This window comes from Salmo salar, chromosome 04, assembly GCF_965601325.2.
Source record: "Salmo salar chromosome 04, fSalSal1, whole genome shotgun sequence".
NCBI lineage: Eukaryota > Metazoa > Chordata > Actinopteri > Salmoniformes > Salmonidae > Salmo > Salmo salar.
Window position 1 is genome coordinate 63,658,271 of NC_138294.1, and position 24,006 is coordinate 63,682,276.

Consider the following 24,006-nt stretch of genomic DNA (forward strand, 5'->3'; position numbering starts at 1 on the left):
TTGTTCTCTGAGCGTGATACATCCTTTTGCTTTGAATAATGAAGTCGGGAGGTGGACAGCAGTCACCTTTCGTTATTCCAGAGTAAATGTGTCTCTCGCAGCGAGTCCCTGTGATGGCTCACACAAGACAGATGTCATGGTGCTGGTGGCATGGTTAGAGAGAGCTAGCTAGAGTGCCTGAAGAATGACTTAGATATATTCATTAAAAAGCTGTCATCAAAGAATGGCTGTATGTATTAATGTAGACCTCATCTATTTCTTACAAGAAAGACTTAGAATAGCACAATAAATGACATAGGGTTATTATTTTTGTCACACTTCAAAGTGTTTCTTTTACAGACCAGTGCCAAGTGGAAACTATCAGATTCTACATTTTCAATGCTGGAGGAAAAGTTGTTGGAATCATGGCCTTTAATGGAGGGAAATTGTGATGTAGAACAGTGTTATTTGTGTATTTGTAGTAAGGCACTACTGACATCAGAAACTGGTTTGATTTACTGTGAGTGTTATCATAATGTTGCCTGTAGGAATCCCTGTTATGACTAACATCTTCTAGTAAATATTCATTTCATTGGCTCCCCTTTCAGCCAATTGTCACCTCCTCAACGTCACATGGATCCATGATAACGTTCTAATCCGGGTGAGGTGACATTACCATGTCTACCCTACCCTGACATTACCATTACATGAGATTACATTACCCTGTCCTAATATGGCTGCCTCTCTTCCAACCCACTAACCATTCTTTCTGTTCACTGTGAAGGTAGCCATAAATGTTATTTCCTGCCAGGGGTTTGACCTCCGCACACCTGTGTGTGAATACACTGTTCCCGCAGCTGGACAATTTTCTCATGGCTCCTGGAAAGAAATGCTTTCAGCATGCTCAACCAGTGTCGCTCATTCAGCCGATAGAAACTTTCAACCGGTTTTCCCCACTAAGCAATGAGTCGGAGTCAGAGCCCGAGCCTTCTCAGGTCTCTCCTCCACCTGTTACGGGATCTAAGCCGTCGAAGCCTCCCACCATTAACTCTGACAAATTGAAAACCCTAGTCCTTGGCAACTCCATTAACCACAATGTTACACTTAAAAATAATCATCCAGTGATCATACATTGTTTACCAGGGGGCAGGGCTACCGACGTAAAGGCTAATACTGAAGATGGTGCTGGCTGAGGCTAAAATTGGCGAGTGTAGATGGTATAGGGATATTTTATCCACGCCGGCTCCAACGATGTTAGGTTGAGGTCACGAAGCGCAACATAACTTCAGTGTATAATTGAGCTAGAAAGACGTGTTGGCATCACGTAATTGTCTCTGGCCCCCTCCCAGTTAGGGGGAGTGATGAGCTCTATAGGATCTGGATCTAGTTTTGTCCTGTGGAATAAATATTGTGGATCTAAATGTTTTTCCTCAGAATCCTGAACTATTTGGCCACCATCTCATTAAATTTGCAAACGCAAAACAAATAATCTGCTCAGACCCCAACCAAGTATTATCAAAAGCTGCGCTATAAATTCTCGGACAACCCAAAGATTCCTAGCTGCTCTTTCAGACTCCTTCCACCTACCCAAGGACGTTGGAGTACAAAAATCTGTTAACAACCTAACTGAGGATCTAAATTTAACCCTGCATAAAACTCAAGATGCAGTTGCACCTCTAAAAACAAAAAACATTTGTCACAAGAAATTAGCTCCCTGGTAAACAGAAAATACTAGAGCCCTGAAGCAAGCTTCTAGTAAATTGGAAGGGAAATGGCGCTCCACCAAACTGGAAGTCTTCCGACTAGCTTGAAAAGACCGTACCATGCAATATCGAGCACTCACTGCTGCTCGATCAGCCTACTTTTCCAACTTAATAATGAATTAACACAATCCAAAATATTTGTTTTATACTTTTGCAAAGCTAACTAAAAAGCAACATTCCCCAAGAGTGGATGGCCTTCACTTCAGCAGTGATAAATTCATGAACTTATTCAAAGAAAAGTAAATTACGTTGTCCTCTTTGAATCTGTGTATTTCTCCCCAAACTAAGTTGCCCTGAGTCTGCACAGAACTGTAGACTCAGTGGATCAAAGGAGACATTCATTTTATTTTTTATTTTGTATCTGTCGACACATTTACAAAAATAATAATGGCCTCTAAACCTTCCAGCTGCCTACTGGACCCTATTCCAACTAAACTCCTGAAAGAGCTACTTCCTGTGCTTGGCCATCCTAAAGTGCCTTGCAAAAGTATTCATCCCCTTGGCGTTTTTCCTATTTTGTTGCATTACAACGTGCAATTTAAATTGATTTTTATTTGGATTTCATGTAATGGACATTCACTTCACCAAGTTGGACTATTTTGTGTAAGGGAAAAAATACCTTATTTAAAAAATAAAAAATAAAGAAAACGGAAAAGTGCTGCTTGCATATGTATTCACCCCCTTTGCTATGAAGCCCCTAAATAAGATCTGGTGCAACCAATTACCTTCAGAAGTCTGCAACACCACTAAGCAAGGGGCACAACCAAGCAAGCATGAAGACCAAGGAGCTCTCCAAACAGGTCAGGGACAAAATTGTGGAGAAGCACAGATTAGGGTTGGGTTATAAAAAATATCAGAAAGTTTGAACATCTGTAATGCACTTGTTAGAAGAAGTGTCAGAGTCAGGCGCAGGACACATGGATGAGTGTAAACAAAATACGTGTTTACTAAAATTCATGAACAAACTTCTTCCAATTCCAAAATACAGGATTGGGGAACAACCCCTCCAAAAACACAAAACAGGAAACAATCACCGACAAGACAAACAGGAAATGCAGAGGGTTAAATAATAAACATAATTAGGGAAATCAAAAACAGGTGTACACAATAAAGACAAAACCAAACGAACAGTGAAACATCGATCGGTGGCAACTAGTAAGCCGGTGACGTCGACCGCCGAACGCCGCCCGAACAAGGAGAGGGGCCGACTTCGGCGGGAGTCGTGACAACATCCCACGGAGCACCATTAAATCCATTATTAAAAAATGAAAAGAATATGGCACTACAACAAACCTTCCAAGAGAAGGCCGCCCACCAAAACTCACGGACCAGGCAAGGAGGGCATTAATCAGAGAGGCAACAAAGTGACCAAAGATAACCCTGAAGGAGCTGCAAAGCTCCACACCGGAGATTGGAGTACCTGTCCATAGGACCACTTTAAGCCGTACACTCCACAGAGCTGGGCTTTACGGAAGAGTGGCCAGAAAAAAAAGCCATTGCTTAAAGAAAGAAATAAGCAAACACATTTGGTGTTCGCCAAAAGGCATGTGGGAGACTCCCCAAACATATGGAAGAAGGTACTCTGGTCAGATGAGACTAAAATTGAGATTTTTGGCCATCAAGGAAAACGCTATGTCTGGCGCGAACCCTTCACCTCTCATCACCCCGAGAACACCATCCACACAGTGAAGCACGGTGGTGGCATCATGCTGTGGGGATGTTTTTCATTGGCAGGGACTGAGAAACTGGTCAGAATTGAAGGAATGAGGGATGGCGCTAAATACAGGGACATTCTAGAGGGAAAGATGTTTCAGTCTTCCAGAGAATTGCAACTGGGATGGAGGTTCACATTCCAGCAGGACAATGACTGTAAGCATACTGCTAAAGCAACACTCGAGTGGTTTAAGGGGAAACATTTAAATGTCTTGGATTGGCCTAGTCAAAAACCAGACCTCAATCCAATTGAGAATCTGTGGTATGACTTTGCTGTACACCAGCGGAACCCATCCAACTTGACGGAGCTGGAGCAGTTTTGCCTTGAATAATGGGCAAAAATCCCAGTGGCTAGATGTGCCAAGCTTATAGAGACATACCCCAAGAGACTTGCAGCTGTAATTGCTGCAAAAGGTGGCTCTACAAAGTATTGACTTTGGGGTGGTGAATAGTTATGCAAGCTCAAGTTTTTATTTCTTGTTTATTTCACAGTAAAAAATATTTTCCATCTTCAAAGTGGTAGGCATGTTGTGTAAATCAAATGATACAAACCCCTAAAAAAATCTATTTTAATTCCAGGTTATAAGGCAACAAAATAGGAAAAATGCCAAGGGTAGAAAGTTGGTGATTTGTTGATATTCCTCCAGTGGCGTGGGGGTGTTCTTTGACAAAGTGGGAGGGGTTATATCCTGCCTAGTTGGCCCTATCTGGGGGTATTGTCGGACAGGGCCACAGTGTCCCCCGACTCCCCCTGTCTCAGCCCCCAGTATCTATGCGGCAATAGGGGGTGTGCCGGGGGGCTAGGGTCAGTACGTCTTATATGGTGAAATTCTCCTGCCTTATCTGGTGTCCTGTGTGAACTTAAGTATGCCCCCCCATCCACCCACCACACCTTCTGTCTCGACCTTTGAATGCTCGGCTATGAAAAGCCAACTGACATTTACCCCTGAGGTGCTGACCTGTTGTACCTCTATAACCACTGTGATTGTTATTTGACCTTGCTGGTTATCTATGAACATTTGAACATCTTGAAGAACGATCTGGCCTAAATGGACTGGCCATCCCTCAGAGCCTGGTTCCTTTCTATGTTTCTTCCTAGGTTGCTTCCTTTCTGGAGAGTTTTTCCTAGCCACCGCGCTTCTATATCTGCTTTGATTGCTGTTTGGGGTTTTAGGCTGGGTTTCTGTATAAGCACATTTTATTTTATTTAAATGCTCACTTAATCACAGCCTAACAGCATCCATACAGCTGTCTCTTAGAAAGATAAATAGAGAAACAGCTGATGACAAGCTTTGACTTTGAGAATGGAGGGACATAAATCCTAACGGGTTGTTTTTCTCACTCGGAGGAGTCGGCTACCGATAAGTGCATTATGTGAGGGGTGCAGAGTGGTCAGGACCTTGGTTTGAACTTGCCACCTCGTCTGCCTTAAGGATCAATCAGTTCCTTGTGGGTTATCTAGACATAGAATGCGAGTTAACCTGGCCAGGGTATTAACTTGGATTGATTCATTTGTTTTGAAATTGGTTATCACAGTGCTCATAACAGAACAATGCGTACGGGAGACAGGGGGGTGGTTGTCACAGTGCTCATAACTAAACATGTATGAACAACATGGCTGATCACTAAGGAAATGGGCACACAATTCTCACTTCATAGCACCATTCAGATTATAGGCAACCCTTGTGACAACCAGCCTCTGTCTCCTCTACATGTTCAGGTTGAATAGTTGGTTTTGGGGGAAAAGGCTTCATTTGCTCTGTGGTAATTGATGCTTTCCTTTATTTTAGCTCAAATATTGTGGTTGAGATGAAATTTAAATAAGCGTTGTGTTGCATAACTTCTAAATTAAAAACATTTAGGGATCAAGTTAATCAGATCTTAACACACTAAATAAAGATGTTAGGGCCATACTTGCAATCATAAGTAACCATTTAGTTAGATGAGTTCTCCAGGTCAAAATGGGAATCTTGCACACGACAGAACACTAAATTGTAGCTTGTCGCATCCGATAACATGGCACACGTTAGCCCTATGCTAACTTCAACAGGTGGCCCTATGCTAGCCCTATGCTAACTTCATATCCTGGCATAACTGCATCAGCCAATTAAAATAGTAGTTTGACTTGTTCCAACACTTGTTCATCGATGGAAGCATCCTCAACAGCACGCTCTGATCATCAAAGCAACTATCATGTGTATTTGACTGACTGGTGCCTGGTCCATGTAATTGTCGCAGATTGTGGCAAACGTTCGAATCTCACAAGAGTTCCGCCCCCCTCTTTGAAATGTTGATTTACATGTACTGTGTTAGTGTGTTCAAAAGCGACTCCTACAGCCAACAGCATGAAAATGAAGATTTAATTAATTTAATAAGTAGGTACAGTACCTCTTTCTTCAGCCTTGCACACAAACAAACTGCCATTGCCTAATAATCTTATTGCATATGCTACAGTGCATTCGGAAAGTGTTCAGACCATTTAACTTTTTCCACATTTTCTTAACCTGTTAGGGCTAGGGGGCAGTATTGACACAGCCGGATAAAAAACGTACCCGATTTAATCTGGTTACTACTCCTGCCCAGTAACTAGAATATGCATATAATTATTGGCTTTGGATAGAAAACACCCTAAAGTTTCTAAAACTGTTTGAATGGTGTCTGTGAGTATAACAGAACTCATATGGCAGGCCAAAACCTGAGAAGATTTCATGCAGGAAGTGGCCTGTCTGAGAAGTAGTGTTTCATCTTGGCTCTTTTTATTGAAGACTGAGAATCTGTGCAATAACGTGACACTTCCTACGGCTCCCATAGGCTCTCAGAGCCCGGGAAAAAGCTGAACGATATCGAGGCAGGCTCTGGCTGAAACACTTTATCGCTTTTGGCAAGTGGCCGCTCAGAGTACTATGGGCTTAGGTGCGTGCCCGAGTCGACCGAATGCTTTCTTTTCTTTTGTCTGTTTACCTAAACGCAGATTCCCGGTCGGAATATTATCGCTTTTTTATGAGAAAAATGGCATAAAAATTGATTTTAAACAGCGGTTGACATGCTTCGAAGTATGGTAATGGAATATTTCGATTTTTTTTGTCACGAATTGCGCCATGCTCGCCACCCTTATTTACCCTTTCGTGTCTTGAACGCACGAACAAAACGCCGCTGTTTGGATATAACGATGGATTATTTTGGACCAAACCAACATTTGTTATTGAAGTAGAAGTCCTGGGAGTGCATTCTGACGAAGACAGCAAAGGTAATAACATTTTTTCTTATAGTAAATCTCACTTTGATGAGTGCTAAACTTGCTGGGTGTCTAAATAGCTAGCCCTGTGATGCCGGGCTATCTACTGAGAATATTGCAAAATGTGCTTTCACCGAAAAGCTATTTTAAAATCGGACATATCGAGTGCATAGAGGAGTTCTGTATCTATAATTCTTAAAATAATTGTTCTGCTTTTTGTGAACGTTTATCGTGAGTAATTTAGTAAATTCACCGGCAGTGTTCGGTGGGAATGCTAGTCACATGCTAGTCACATGCTAATGTAAAAAGCTGGTTTTTGATATAAATATGAACTTGATTGAACAAAACATGCATGTATTGTATAACATAATGTCCTAGGGTTGTCATCTGATGAAGATCATCAAAGGTTAGTGCTACATTTAGCTGTGGTTTGGGTTTATGTGACATTATATGCTAGCTTGAGAAATGGGTGTCTGATTATTTCTGGCTGGGTACTCTGCTGACATAATCTAATGTTTTGCTTTCGTTGTAAAGCCTTTTTGAAATCGGACAGTGTGGTTAGATTAACGAGAGTCTTATCTTTAAAATGGTGTAAAATAGTCATATTTTAGAAAAATTGAAGGTTTTGCATTTCTAAGGTATTTGAATAACGCGTCACGGGATTACACTGGCTGTTGAGCCCATAGAGGTTAAGTTACAGCATTATTTTAAAATTGATGAAATAGTTTTTTTTCCCTTCATCAATCTACACACAATATCCTGTAATGACAAATCAAAAACAGGTTTTAAGAAAGTTTTGCTAATTTATAAAAAAAAACCCTGAAATATCACATTTAAATAAGTATTCAGACCTTTTACTCAGTACTTTGTTGAAGCACCTTTGGCAGCAATTACAGCCTCGAGTCTTCTAGGATATGACGCTACAAGCTTGGCACACCTGTGTTTGGTGAGTTTCTCCCATTCTTCTCTGCAGATCCTCTCAAGCTCTGTCAGGTTGGATGGGGAGCGTCGCTGAACAGCTATTTTCAGGTCTCTCCAGAGATGTTAGATCGGGTTGAACTCCAGGCTCTGGCTGGGCCACTCATGGACATTCAGAGACTTGTCCTGAAGCCACTCCTGTCTTGGCTGTGTGCTTAGGGCCATTGTCCTGTTGAACGGTGAACCTTCGCTCCAGTATGAGGTCAAGTATCTCTCTGTACTTTGTTACGTTCATCTTTCCCTCAATCATGACTAGTCTCCCAGTCCCTGCTTCTGAATACCATCCCCACAGCATGATGCTGACACCACCATGCTTCACTGTAGGGATGTTGCCAGGTTTCCTCCAGATGTGACGCTTTGCAAAGCGTTCAATCATGGTTTCATCAGACCAGAGAATCTTGTTTCTAATGGGCTGAGAGTCCTTTAGGTGCCTTTTGGCAAACTCCAAGCGGGCTGTCATGTGCCTTTTACTGAGGAGTGGCTTCCGTCTGGCCACTCTACCATAAAAGCCTGATTGGTGGAGTGTTGCAGAGATGGTTGTCCTTCTGGAAGGTTCTCCCATCTCCACAGAGGAACTATGGAGTTCTGTCAGAGTGACCATTGGGTTCTTAGTCACCTCCCTGACCATGGCCCTTCTCCCCCGATTGCTCAGGTTGGCCGTGCAGCCAGTTCTAGGAAGAGTCTTGGTGGTTACAAACTTCTTCCATTTAAGAATGATGGAGCCCACTGTGTTCTTGGGGACCTTCAATGCTGCAGACATTTTTTGGTACCAATCCCTAGATCTGTGACTCAACACAATCCTATCTCGGAGCTCTATGTACAATTCCTTTGACCTCATGGCTTGGTTTTTGTCCAATCAATTGAATGTACCACAGGTGGACTCCAATCAAGTTGTAGAAACATCTCAAGGATGATCAAGGAAAACAGGATGCACCTGAGCTCAATTTCAGTTTGCACAACCAAAGAAGTTCTGCAAAAACTGTCAGAAACCATCTCAAGGAAGCTCATCTTCGTACTCGCCGTATTCACCAGGGTTTTGACTTGACTGCTGTTCCGGGTCGTAACCGACTTTAGTGGGCAAATGCTCATCTTCAATGGCCACTGGCATGCTGGAGAAGTGTGCTCTTCATGGATTAATCTGGGTTTCAACTGTACCTGGCAGATGGCAGACAGCGTGTATGGCATCGTGTATGCAAGCGGTTTGCAGTTGTCAACGTTGTGAGCAGAGTGCCCCATGGTGTCAGTGGGGTTATGGTATGGGCAATTGCGTTTTATCGATGGCAATTAGAATGCACATAGATACCTTGACTAGATCCTGAGGTCCATTGTCGTGCCATTCATTCGCTACCATCACCTCATGTTTCAGCGTGATAATGCAGGGCCCCATGTTGCAAGGATCATGGGCTCCCGAGTAGCACGGTGGTCTAAGACACTGCATCTCAGTGCAAGAGGTGTCACTGCAGTACCTGGTTCAAATCCAGGCTGCATCACATCTGGCTGTGATTGGGAGTCCCATAGGACTGCACACAATTGGCCCAGTGTGGTCTGGGTTTGGCCAGGGTAGGCTGTCATTGTAAATAAGAATTTGTTCTTAACTGACTTGCCTAGTTAAATAAAATCAGTAATACCTGGTTCTTCCATGGCCTGCATACTCACCAGTTGAGCCTGTTTGGATTGCTCTGGGTTGATGTGTACGACAGCATGTTCCAGTTTCTGCCAATATCCAACAACTTTTCACAGCTATTGAAGAGGAGTGGGACAACATTCCACAGGCTGCAATTAACAGCCTGATCAACTCTATGCGAAGGAGATGTGTCACGCTGCATGAGGCAAAGAGGTCACACCAGATACTGACTTGCTCCTACCTTTCTTTTTTAAGGTATCTGTGAACAAACAGATGCATTTCTGCATTCCCATTCATGTAAAATCCAGAGATTAAGGCCTAATGACTTGACTGATTTGGTTATGAACTGCAACTCAGTAAAATCTTTGAAATTGTTGCATGTTGCGGTAATATTTTGGTTCAGTGTACTTTACACAGTTATGATCTAAGAGCAGCAGTGCTCGCAGTACACTGCTCATAGAATAGCAACATAAATTATGACACAGCACAGTTCTGATTTTAGATCAGCAGAAGACCCAGTTTACTCAAAATGGTCTTAGAGCAGCAAAATCTAAAGGTGTCTACACAGAATACGCAAACAGGGCCGATGGAGCATAGCGCAGTGTTTCAATGTCATTTTTTTGTCACAAAAAGGGCTGCTACTTGTAAAACACACCATCATTTGACACATTTGTTTCTATCTGGAAATTGAGACCCGACATATCATTCCTTGCGAGACCGAGGGGCATTATTGACTGAGTTTTGCAACGGAAGTCCCGCCCCTGTGTCTTCATCACATCTGTTCCGGTAACGTCCATCTCTCTCGTGGTATTAACACAGAAGAGATGGACGTTCTGCTACTTCACTTCAACTACTTGCAAGCTTCCTTCTTTGTGCTTTAATTTCGAGATTTGCTACACATAATTATGTCTATGTCTCTGTCCAGTTTTGAAGAGAGTGTGTAAACTGGCGAGACATACGAGAACATTTACATCCCTTCGATGTGGTTGTATTCAAACAAGCACGCCAAAGACAACAGCTGGAGGGAGATGTCACGGATATCACGAAATTTGAACACCCATGCTGATATCAATGAAACATGGAGAAAGATTTGGGACCTGTTTGTTTGCAATCTGAAAAGGGTGAGGGAGACGAGGAGTCGGGCAGCTGCTGTCGATTGTCCGACAACTGAATTGGCTTCTCGTTCACGTGGACATCGTCAGACAGACACCAATAATATAACCAGATACGGTATGTACTTTTGACATGCAGCCGAGTCCTTTCGTACATTGTGCATGTTTGTGATCATATGTTTGCAGACCTAGTTAGAACGTGAGATTTGCTCTTTTCTGGATGGGAGACATTTTGAGTGGGAAATATTCTGTGACTGTGTTATCATACTCATTAGCAGGGCTAGTTCAAACATCTGAAAACAGACGCTGTGGTGTGTGTGTGTGCTAATTAGATCGAGATGTTTATGAAATCAGTTCTTTTGAGTAAGCACTTTAACTCAAAGGAGCCCATGGAGATATTTTAAGATTGCTTGCAATGTATTCTAATGTATTCGCCATCTGCTTGTAGGTGTTACAGGGGGTGGTGTTTTGAACAGCCCAGACACAGAGCTGAGCCCTGAGGGCCCATCTACAGGTGGTTCATTGCCCCTTTGTTCATCTCTCTCCCTGGTTTGGTTCATCACCTCCCCGGCCCCTCTCACCAACACCCAACCCACCGTCCAGGCGCAACCTTTGGACACTGACATTATGCGTTCTGATCAATGTCTCCCATTTGTCAGGGAAATAACAATGTACAGTACTTTCACAGGACCATCGATCAGTGCACTGTCTGCTCTCGAATGAGACAGAGCCCAGTCTCACCCCAAAAACAGGTGTTTTTTAAATATTTATTATTTCCTAATTCACATTTCACTGGTGTTTACTTTGTGTTTTTTCTCTTATTTACCCTTTCATCACACTTTTCACCTGTGTATTATGTTCCTAAACAAATATCTAAAAAGGTCTGCAAATGCATTTGTGGTTATTTATACTTGTGGCAAAAGTGAATGTCTTGAGGGTCCAGCTTCATTGTCTACAACTAGACAGCCATTCTCTCAGAAGCACACTACATGACCAAAAGTATGTGGAGACTTGGTCGTCGAACATCTCATTTCAAAATCATGGGCATTAATATGGAGTTGGTCCCCCGTTGCTGCTACTGTATAACAGCCTACACTCTTCTGGGAAGGCTTTCCACTAGATGTCGGAACATTGCTGCGGGGACATGCTTCCATTCTGCCACAAGAGCATTAGTAAGGCATGGGGGCATTGTCATGCTGAAACAGGAAAGGGCCTTCCCCAAACTATTGCCACAAAGTTGGAAGCCCAGAATCGTCTAGAATGTCATTGTATGCTGTAGCGTTACGATTTCTCTTCACTGGAACTAAGGGGCCTAGCCCAAACCATGAAAAACAGCCCCAGACCATTATTCCTCGACCAGACTTTACAGTTGGCGCTATGCATTCAGGCAGGTAGTGTTCTCCTGGCATCCGCCAAACCCAGATTCATCCGTTGGACTGCCAGATGGTGAAACGGGATTCATCACTCCAGAAAACACTTTTCCACTGCTCCAGAGTCCAATGGCGGCGAGCTTTATACCACTCCAGCCAATGCTTGGCATTGCGCGTGGTGATCTTAGGCTTGTGTGCGGCTGCTTGGCCATGGAAACCCATTTCATGAAACTCCCGATGAACAGTTATTGTGCTGACCTTGCTTCCAGAGGCATGTTGAAAGTCACTGAGCTCTTCAGTAAGGCCATTCTACTGCCAATGTTTGTTTATGGAGATTGCATGGCTGTGTGCTCAATTTTATAACACCTGTCAGCAACGGGTGTGGCTAAAATAGCCAAATCTACTAATTTGAAGGGGTGTCCATATAATTTGTATATATAGTGTACCATAGCAGAAAAGTCCCCATTGAAAGGCCACTACACATAACATAAAGTTATTAAAATGTATTGAGGTCCAACCTCCAAAAACTATGATAAACTAAAACAACAAGGATGAAGTGGCTACCATTATGTTAGTCTTTATTGTGATTTGTAAAGTGTGAATAAGAAAAACAGCAAAACCAAGTGTTTATCTCACAACAATCATAAACAGTCATCAACCATGTGTGCACATTTCCAAACCACATTTGAGCATTTACTGTAGGGTGCCACGCATGATAGTAGGATCCTGGAAAGACACTTGGCTAGCTGGTGTGAGGAAGTAGTCCTTGAGGTTGTTGCTCACGTCTATAACAACTTTGGTTGCCTTGTATGCTTACATGTTTCTTGGGTCTGGGAAGCTGGTGTCTCATGCACCACCTGTCTCCACCTTTCTGGACGCAGGTCCCCAGTGGGTGTGGAGTGGTCAACAAACGTGGGGTGGATGTACTGTGTTGATGACTGTGTTGTCAATGTCTGTAGTACAAAGTTAATTGTGGTGGGCCACGCAGACCTTCACAATGGTCTGATCTTCATCTAAGTCACAACAATAGACAAACACAGTGTGCTTAAAGTAATAACACACAAATTATTGTATTTTTCTTTTCTATATTGAATATATAATTTAAACATTCACAGTGGAAAAAGTATGTGAACCCCTAGGCTAATGACTTCTCCAAAAGCTAATTGGAGTCAGGAGTTAGCTAACCTGGAGTCCAATCAATGTGACGAGATTAGAGACATTGGTTAGAGCTGCACTGCCCTATAAAAATACTCACAAAATGTGAGTTTGCTATCACAAGAAGCATTGCCTGATGTGAACCATGCCTCGAACAAAAGAGATCTCAGAAGATTAAGAATTGTTCACTTGCATAAAGCTGTAACGGGTTACAAAGTATCTCTAAAAGCCTTGATGTTTGTCAGTCCACGGTAAGACAAGTTGCCTTAAATGGAGAAAGTTCAGCACTGTTGCTACTCTCCCTAGGAGTGGCCGTCCTGCAAAGATGACTGCAAGCGCACAGCGCAGAATGATCAGTGAGGTTAAGAAGAATCCTAGAGTGTCATCTAAAGACTTACAGAAATCTCTGGAACATGCACAACATCTCTGTTGAAGAGTCTTCGATACGTAAAACACTAAACAAGAATGTTGTTCATGGGAGGACACGACGGAAGAAGCCACTGCTGTCCAAAAAAAACATTGCTGCACGTCTGAAGTTCACAAAATATGTTCCACAGCTCTACTGGCAAGATATTCTGTGGACAGATGAAACTAAAGTTGAGTTGTTTGGAAGGAACACACAACACTGTGTGGAGAAAAAAATGCACAGCACACCAACATCAAAACCTCATCCCAATTGTAAAGTATAGTGGAGGGAGTGTCATGGTTTGAGGTTGCTTTGCTGCCTCAGGGCCTGGACAGCTTGCTATCATCGGCCAAAAAATGAATTCCCAAGTTTATCAAGACATTTTGCAGGAGAATGTAAGGCTACCTGTCCGCCAATTGAAGCTCAACAGAAGTTGGGGGATGCAACAGGACAACGACCCGAAACACAGAAGTAAATCAACAGCAGAATGGCTTTAACTGAAGAAAATTTGCCTTCTGGAGTGGCCCAGTCAGTCCTGACCTCAACCCAATTGAGATGCTGTGGCATGACCTCAAGAGAGCGGTTCACACCAGACATCCTAAGAGTATTGCTAAACTGAAACAGTTTCCTGACCGTTGTGCAGGTCTCATTCATAACTACAGAAAATGTTTGCTTGAGGTTATTGCTGTCAAAGGAGGAGGGTCAACCAGTTATTAAATCCAAGGGTTCACATACTTTTCCAACCCTGTACTGTGAATGTTTACACGGTGTGTTCAATAAAGACATGAAAACGTATAATTGTTTGTGTGTTATTAGTTTAAGCAGACTGTGTTTGTCTATTATTGTAAGAGGTGCATGACTGGCTGCAGGGAAGTCAGGCGCAGGAGAGCAGAACTGGGTAATAACCGGAGCAGTTTAATATGAAAAAAACAACGGCACCCAGAACAACAAAATTTGGGTACAAAATAACCCGTTGCGAACCAGTCAGAGTGCACAAACACTTTACAACAATCAATTTCACACACAGACATGGGGGGAACAGAGGGTTATATACACGACAAGTAATGTGGGATTGTAAACCAGGTGTGTGGGAAAACAAGACAAAACAAATGGAAAATTAAAGGTGGCTCGGCAATGGCTAGAAGACCGGTGACGTCGACCGCCGAACGCCGCCCGAACAAGGAGAGGAACCGACTGCGGTGGAAGTCGTGACAATTATTGTGACGTAGATGAAGATAAGCTCAAAATGTATGACTATTTTATGCAGAAATCCAGGTAATTCCAAAGGATTCACATACTTTTTCTTGCCACTGTATAGTACATGTATTTAGCGTATCTTACTCGCATCAGGTTTACAATCAGAGGGAATGCTTAGTCTCACACGAAGACATATGATCTCAGTGTTTGGGTCCCCCGGCAAGCACTCTGGCCTTGGTAGCGGCAACTGGCCTGCAATGAGTTGGGAGCCGAACTTTATCCCAACTATGCCCCCACGTTGATCATGGTGAAGCCCATTTTGCCACAGGGATAAGCAACAAAATCCTCCTTCAGGACAGGCCAGAGAGCTTGGCACACCTCTGGGGCAATGGCACAAACTGTCGAAATTCCTCAGCGATACTTCATTGTGTGCTGCCACACGTCAAAAACCGAAGGGTCACAAACAGTTTTCCTGCAGCAATTACAGGCAAGCTGTGAGTTATCTTGTGCGAGATGTGATGGGCAAGCCGCTGAAGCAAGTTGTCAAATTTAGCAACAGACATCCGAAAGTATTGAAATGTCTTTCCTCGTCTATGCTTCTCATAGGTTGGAAAAGAGATGCGTATTCTCCATCATCCCCTCTTGTAGTGTTCAGTGGATAAACCTGCCATTTTCTCAGTTTTTTTCTTCCCTTCCTGAGTAGTAAGAGCAGTTCAAGCTCTTGCTGTTCAATCTCTATCAATTTCAATTCAAAGAGAGACATGTTTGCTTCTGCTTCTGTGGCAAAAAAAGAAGCGTCGTAAAGAATAGCACACCAGACTAGCCTGACATTTAGCTAGCCAGCTAGTATTTGAAAACACACATATAACACCGGATCCGGAAGTGTTGTCTTTAGCTGCATGTGTGTGTGTGTGTGTGTGTGTGTGTGTGTGTGCGTGTGCATACAATTGTGACTGACTGTGACTGTACATGAGTGTCATTGGATGGGGCTATAGTGTTGTACAACATTTGGACAGGTGCCTATAATTGGCATGTGAACATGGGCCACAGCTGGGAGAGAAAGGGCTAATGAAGAGAGTGGAGGGAGGAGGACGGGTTCAAGAGCACCTTGCTGAAGATGGAGTGACAGAGGGCTGGCGATGACAGGGATTCGAGATGCGATGACAGGGATTCAGGATGATTAATTTGAGTGGCAGGCCAAGTGCTGGAAAGAGGGGCAGGACTGTCAGAGGAGGTTATGACACAGTTAGTTTTTCTTTCAACATGAATTTCTTCTTCTGAGCACACTGAGTAGTAGCGGCATAGTACCGTCACCCAGAGACAGATATTGCTTGCTGTTACTAGACTGAATGCATCAGTTTACAATCTTATTGACAGCCTTGGTGAAACATGGAGAAGATGAAGATAGTTTAAACACATTCAAGAGAATGGATGCCATGTTTTATCTTATTTGTTGGCGTATCAGTCTTTTGGAACATTGTTATTTTTCCCCCTTCCACTGTCCTGACTTACTTTGAGAGTATATGTTTAACATGACTTGCATAGCATAAAATCACTGTGCTATGCTGTAACTTGTTGGAAAGCCCAACAGATATTGGTATCTCCCAGCATACCTTGCCCAGGCCCAGTTTGTGTGTATGTTGTTATGTTGTTAAAGTGTGTTGAAAACCAAAGAGAATTTGCTTTGACTGGCGCCTGGGCTTTCATCTCTGAGATGTTTCTGCTCGATCCAGTCAAGAGGTGCACCACACATTTCAGATGCATTAATGCAAGATACCACTACACTTCAAGAGCAGAGGAGGGAGATCAATGCAACATTATTCATCATGACAATGGTGCCTGCGTTTATGTTAAAGTTTTAAACAGCCCCTCCACAAGCCATGTTGGGATGTGACGTGTTGGGATGTGTTGGGTTGCATACCTAGAAAGTCTGAGATGGCAGAAAGTGTGACAATTAATCATTTCACCTTATTTTAGCGCAGCATATCTGGAACAGTTTGTGGGGCACAGACACTGCAAAACACAGGCCAGGAATACTGATGTTGTCTTATATAGCACTTTTTCAATTGCCTTGCAACCCAAACTCTTTGCTCCGGCCAAACGCTACACCACGCCCACTGATGTTAGTTTCTTCTCCGCAATGAGTCTGGATCTTAGTACCTCCCCGACAATTTCTAGAATACAAACACATTCGAGCCGTTCTGATTCCGATGGGTTGGGCCAGAGCCAGAACACACGTGGGAAAAGCAGCGTTTTGAAAGTGCGTCATTGCCTTTGATACTCTGATTGGTTAGAAATGATCTCTGATTACTTTGTTTTGTACACTAACCCTCATTTTGACATCACCACAACCGACTTCAATGATGGCAATCTCAGACTGAAGTATGTAGCGAACATTCAGTTTACATTTTTTTACATTACATTTAAGTCATTTAGCAGACGCTCTTATCCAGAGCGACTTACAAATTGGTGCATTCACCTTATGATATACAGTGGAACAACCACTTTACAATAGTGCATCTAAATCTTTTAAGGGGGGGGGGTTAGAAGGATTACTTTATCCTATCCTAGGTATTCCTTAAAGAGGTGGGGTTTCAGGTGTCTCCGGAAGGTGGTGATTGACTCCGCTGTCCTGGCGTCGTGAGGGAGCTTGTTACACCATTGGGGTGCCAGAGCAGCGAACAGTTTTGACTGGGCTGAGCGGGAACTGTGCTTCCTCAGAGGTAGGGGGGCCAGCAGTCCAGAGGTGGATGAACGCAGTGCCCTTGTTTGGGTGTAGGGCCTGATCAGAGCCTGAAGGTATGGAGGTGCCGTTCCCTTCACAGCTCTGTAGGCAATCACCATGGTCTTGTAGCGGATGCGAGCTTCAACTGGAAGCCAGTGGAGAGAGCGGAGGAGCGGGGTGACGTGAGAGAATTTGGGAAGGTTGAACACCAGACGGGCTGCGGCGTTCTGGATGAGTTGTAGGGGTTTAATGGCACAGGCAGGGAGCCCAGCCAACAGCAAGTTGCAGTAATCCAGACGGGAGATGACAAGGGCCTGGATTAGGACCTGCGCCGCTTCCTGTGTGAGGCAGGGTCGTACTCTACTTTGAGTCGTCATGCAACTTTTTCAGTGGGCAAGTTCAGCAAAAACAAGTAAAGAAGGATTAACTTGTCATTTGACCCATCACAGTCTGGTAGCCATGGGGAAGGTTACCTACTAGCTTTATGGGTGCACATTCTGGCATTATTAACATTTAATGATATTAATAAGTGATGACACTTTATTGTAACATTACATTCATTAACATATATTATCATGTAAGTATGTTACGAAATGAACAATCATCACTATTTGTTTATGTAAGGACCTCCTAAGTACAATTTCCTATAAATAATTTGGCAGCATCTTTACTGATAGCCACTCAAACTGTGTACTGCAAACTGTATGTATGATTTAGACCGTGATGGGTTCCGCTTTAAATGACGTTCAGCGGTCTCACTTTAAATGACGTGCAGCTTAAAGGCTTCATAAAGCCTTCACCAACACTATATAAATGTGTCATAAATCATCTTTAATCATACGTCATGCTTTATAAAGGGTTCTTAAATGTGGTATAACTGTGTAACCACCAATGGCAAATATGACATAAACCTGTGTTTTATAAAGGGTAGCATAAGCACCGCTGAATGAAGGCTTTATAAATCATATTCAATTAAGGCTATACAAAGCATTTATAACCCTGTCATGCATCTTGGTAGAGCATTGCAACGGTAGGATATTGGGTTCAATTCCTGGGATCACCCATGCTTAAAAATGTATTCACGCATGACTATAAGTCGATTTAGATAAAAGCTTCTTCTAAATTGTATATATTATATTGTATTTCCCTAACACATTTCTAGGATGGCCCAACCTCTTTCCCTCTTGGGTGCATAGTCAATATTGGACCTGACCTTAACTTCCCCCAAAATGCTGTGCTGCAGGATTACACTCTAAAGTGCAGTCTTTGCACAGCAAATGACTAAGCAAAAACAAGTTTTTCGAAATTTTTGCAAATGTATAAATACCAAAAAACGGAAATATCATAAGTATACAGACCCTTTACTCAGTACTTTGTTGAAGTGCCTTTGGCAGCGATTACAGCTTCGAGTCTTCTTGGGTATGACGCTACAAGCTTAGCACACCTTTATTTGGGGAGTTTCTCCCATTCTTCTCTGCAGATCCTCTCAAGCTCTGTCAGGTTTGATGGGGAGCGTCGCTACACAGCTATTTTCAGGTCCCTCCAGAGATGTTCGATTGGGTTCAAGTCCGGGCTCTGGTTGGCCACTCAAGGATATTCAGAGACTTGTCCTGAAGCCACTCCTGCATTGTCTTGGCTGTTTGCTTAGGGTCGTTGTCCTGTTGGAAGGTGAACCTTTGCCCTAGTCTGAGGTCCTGAGCGCTCTGGAGCAGGTTTTCATCAAGGATCTCTTTGTACTTTGCTCCTTTAATCTTTCCCTCGATCCTGACTTGTCTCACACTTTGTGTTTACATCATTAAGCCTTTATGTATGTGTTATGATTGACCAAAGGTGTCTGACTTTATAGTAAGTACAGCGTCAAATGATAAGGCATTTATGTATGTGTTATAAATGAACAAAGAGGTCTGACTTTAAATTAAGTACAGCCTCTTGCGATATAGAGTCTTTATGGATGTGTTATGAATGACCGAAGGTGTCTCACTTCAAACTAAGTATTATAGGACACTACATAAAGTGTCAATAAATACATTATTAATGTTCTCCTGATTTATGACGGTTCTCTCATGATCCACAGGTTACTCTAGGGTGTGAGAGGTATTTAAATTGGTAATGGACCTGCAAAGCTTGCGTTTATGTGAGTGTGTGTCAGAAGCAAGATGATTTTGAGTAGTCCAACCTGAGACTACCGCACCAGGTATTCATCTTGTATTCCAGGGCTTGATTACAACCTGTTACAATGGTGCCAATATTTTGTGGCTGGTCTTTCAGCAGGGGAGTGGGTGAATGTGTCAAAGACCTGACTGGGTCCAACACAGCACGGTATAGCACGTTTGTGTACTGAGGAATGTGTAACTTGGTTCCAGAAGAAAGACACTTTCAATTTCTTTAGGTTGGGAGCTTTCATCAAGTTAAGTGTTTCTTGGTGTAACATCGTTTATTGCACACACAGCACATATCAGCCTGGGATACTTTTGTATTTATTAGGGATCCACATTAGCTGCTATCTTGCAGCAGCTACTCTTCCTGGGGTCCAAACACATTAAGGCACTTAAAACAAAAGTTAAAACAATACATCATAGAACATTATTACACCACTACAAATCTACAATACAAAATGTATAATACCACCATACAACAATATTATGATGTATGCGTGTGTAGAGTGCATGTGCTAGCGTGTGTTTGGGTATGTGTGTGTCTGTACTTGTGTCTCTTCACAATATCAACCTTTCAAAGTTGCCCTTAGTGGTAGTGACCATAGAATTCTATAGGAGTGACCTTACTGAGTACAGTATTTGTCATCATCACTACTTAACACAGTCAAAAAGTAATAGTTATGACTAAACCCTGCCCATTTTGACAATTTATCTTCATAAAATGTGATTTTAAACCTAACCCTAACTAATGAAGGCCAAGTTTGATGCGTTGGTCCACCAGACCTTCCTCGCACATGACATCACTTTAGAGCGTATTCCATCCTTCAGCACAACATGTCACCCTTCATAAAGCACGTTTATATCATATTCGACAGTGGGTTGCGTCACATTTCACATTGCCGATTGTCACACTGTTATGCCTCATTTATGAACCATTTATAATGCATGACATACGGGTATGGATGCTTTGTAACACATTTACTGTATGTAGTGCTTATGAAGGCATTATTAAGGCTTTAGGAAGCCTTTATAAACTGAACGGGTCAGGGATTCATGATTTATTGATGCGAACTATGCACAATCATTCCATGTTCTCTTATCGTAAAGGATTTTGTAATAGTAAAATTGGCATGTAAAAAATAAAATTGAAAAAAGAGGTGGGCCTTCTTTAACACTAGAACCACTAAAGCAGTCATTTTGTCTGCTTGTGAATTTAAAAAATGTATCACTCTGCCATTTTCAAATTCATGCCCACCTCTGTCCTCCACTTTTCCTAAATAAGTCTACATAACACGCTGCCGTTTTTAGAATCGTAATATAACAGACAGAACTAGAGTTATAACCAGTTTTAGAGCATGTCATTTTTTGAATGGTTTTCCCCGTTGCCCCTCCTCCCGACAGACAGTTGAATGTGCCGTGCCCAGTTGATAATCAACCCGATAATTGCCTCGAAACTGAACCTAAACTTTACAGAAACTAATTTCACCTATATAACAACAGATTCAATTAATTAATGTAAGTATGATGGGGGAAAACGGGGAAGAATGAGTTGATGAGTGTCACGTCCTGGCCAGTATATAAGGTTAATTGTTTTGTAGTTTGGTCAGGGCGTGGCAGGGGGTATTTGTTTTATGTGGTTCGGGGTGGTGTGTTTGTGTAAAGGGTGTTTGATTTAGTATTTCCGGGTTTTGGTTTATGTTTAGTTAATTCTATGGTTAGTCTAGTGTGTGTGTTTCTATGTTTGGTTGATTGGGGTTGGGACTCTCAGTTGAAGGCAGGTGTTGTCTATCTGCCTTTGATTGAGAGTCCCATATATTAGGGTGTGTTTGTATGTGTTATTTGTGGGTGATTGTTCTGTGTTGAGCCTATGCTAGCCAGACTGTTTGTAGTTGTTCGTTCGTTCTTTTGTTTTGTGATTTTTGTACGTTCATTTTTTGAAGTAAATAAATTCTCAAGATGAGCATACACGTACCTGCTGCGTATTGGTCCTCCTTCACCGACGACAACCGTGACAATGAGCGAGGGGAAGTGAACGATGCATAATTATGTAATCACCAATTGTGAATGAAGAACAGGGCGGGGCATTCTATTGTATTGGTATATTCTAATTATTATCTCAAAATGGTGTGTACCCTATATCAGTCCACCAAATCCAAGCAGTTTTATCAGTCTACTCTGGCCTACTTGGAGTACACAGTGAGAGTGTGCATAATTTACAATGGCAAGAAGACCAAGACGAATGGATACACATACTGCTTTAGGGCTGCTACAAGATTTGAATGAAAACGACTCAGATGGTCGGGAAAAAATGAATCATGACATCTCTGATTATTGTTCTGATCCTGAGTGTGAACCTACACCTCTGAGGACTAAGCGCAAAAAAGTCAGAACGATGCACTCTGAGCAGGTGCCCATGCCACCACCAAATGAAACATGAGACAGGAGAGAGGAAGGGACAGCACCCATTTGGATAGAACAAGCCATGCTGCGGGCTGATTATCAGCACAAAATGTCATCATTGAGAGAGTAGGCCCTACAGCTCAAGCAAAAAACATCAGCAACGCACTCACCAGCTGGAAGCGTTCATTTCGATCCTGCATGTCCGGAGAACAGAGTGTAGGCTATATGGAGAGCTTCGGGTCATACATGTATGAATGGGATACTTTTACATTTGGAAAAACCATTTCACAGGATCATTTCAGCGAGATCACGCTTTACCTACGTTTTGAAAGAGAACGCGAAGCCTGGAAACAGACAGATTTGTCAGTATCTGACATATAAATAATTGACTATGTTTGACTGCTCTCATATGGACACTTACAGTATATTCATTATAGTGCCATTATTGCTTTTGTGCAGATTTTCACTCTTTATTAAGCACACTTGGAGCTTATAATGATGTTTAGGCTAACAAGGTTTTCATTGCGTCTTTTCATCGTCTTGCTGACAGTGGAGTATTATAATGTTTTTGTAGTTTTTTGTTACTGTGTTCCAACACATATGCTTTCTTGTATTTCATAATTGTAACAAAGGCATTCTACAACTAAAATGTATTGAACACTTGAATCTTTGGTGTTTTTTTTTTTTTTTTTTTTTTACATAATAGCTTACAGTAACAAACTAATGAAAATGCTATTGTGTTATTTGAAATGGTGTTTTTTTGTATTCAAATTTTATCTAAGGTATTCATAAACACAACCAAATGATTATTTTTGCGATAGGATATATGAAATGTATTAATTACACTCAGAATGTTGTAGTCAGAATGACTGCTCATTGGCTTGATGTCATGTCCTGACCAGTATAGGGGTTATTTGTTATTGTAGTTTGGTCAAGACGTGGCAGGGGGTGTTTGTTTTATGTGGTTCAGGGTGTGTTTTGTGTATGTGTTTAGGTAGAGGGGTATTTGATTTATTAGTCCAGGGTTTGTTAGTCATTGTTCTATGTTAGAAATATACTATGTTCTATCTAGTCTATTGTATTTCTATGTTTAGTTTATTGGGGTTGGACCTTCAATTGGAGGCAGCTGGTAATTGTTGCCTCTGATTGAGGGTCCTATAATTAGGAGTTTGTTTTTCATGGGTTTTTGTGGGAGATTGTTCTTGTTTAGCTGTTTGCCTGACAAGACTGTCAAGTTCGTTTTTGTTTTGTATACGTTTTATGTGTTTTCCTTCTTCACTCAATAAAAAGATGAGTGTACATTTTCCCGCTGCGTCTTGGTCTCTACCCTACGACACCCGTGACACTTGAAGGGGGGTCCCTCGAAGCCCAGAGGTTCTAGTGTTAAAACATACTTCCTTTGGATTTATCTGTTTTTTTCCATGTATGAATATGCTATTCAATGTGTTTCTATGTGCTAATAGCAGTAGGCCAAATTAAATGTTTACTCAAATAATTCTTGGTATATATTTTTTTATACCTAAAGGGGTCCTAAAATTCAAAATCAAACAGCTAAATTATCCTTGGTATGACCATCATAAAACAATTCCATAAGCCCCCCCGGCTTAGACTAGGCATATATCAGTGAAGACCACCTCTTCCAGGACAATAGGAGACACCATATTGCACTCTATACTCAGCCAGGGTGCAGAGGAATTATGTCTAAACCAATTTAGGATGGGACGAAATGCTAGTGCCTGGAAATACAATTTAAAGTTTGGCTGCGGATAGTCCTCCAACATCTTTCCCTCTTTGCAAGTTTGTTAATTTTATCCGGGATCTGTCACATGTGCTCCCACTCCGGCCTCTAGGTCACCAGCCTGCTCGTTATGGCGCACACCTGTCACCATCGTTACGCGCACCTGCGCGTCATCAGACTCACCAGGACTCCATCACTTCCCTGATTACCTTCCCTATGTATGTCACTCCCTTTGGTTCCTTCCCCAGGCGTTATTGTCTGTGTGTTGTTTGTGTTTCTTGTTTTGTATTTAGTTGCGTTTATTTATTAAAACACTCACTGCCTGAACTTGCTTCCTGACTCTCAGCGCACCACATTACAGGATAATTTACCTTGTCATCTAAATTTTGATACTGCACTATGGATTTTATGCCAATAGTCAGAAGTGGGAGACAAGGGAAGCAATTAACTACAGA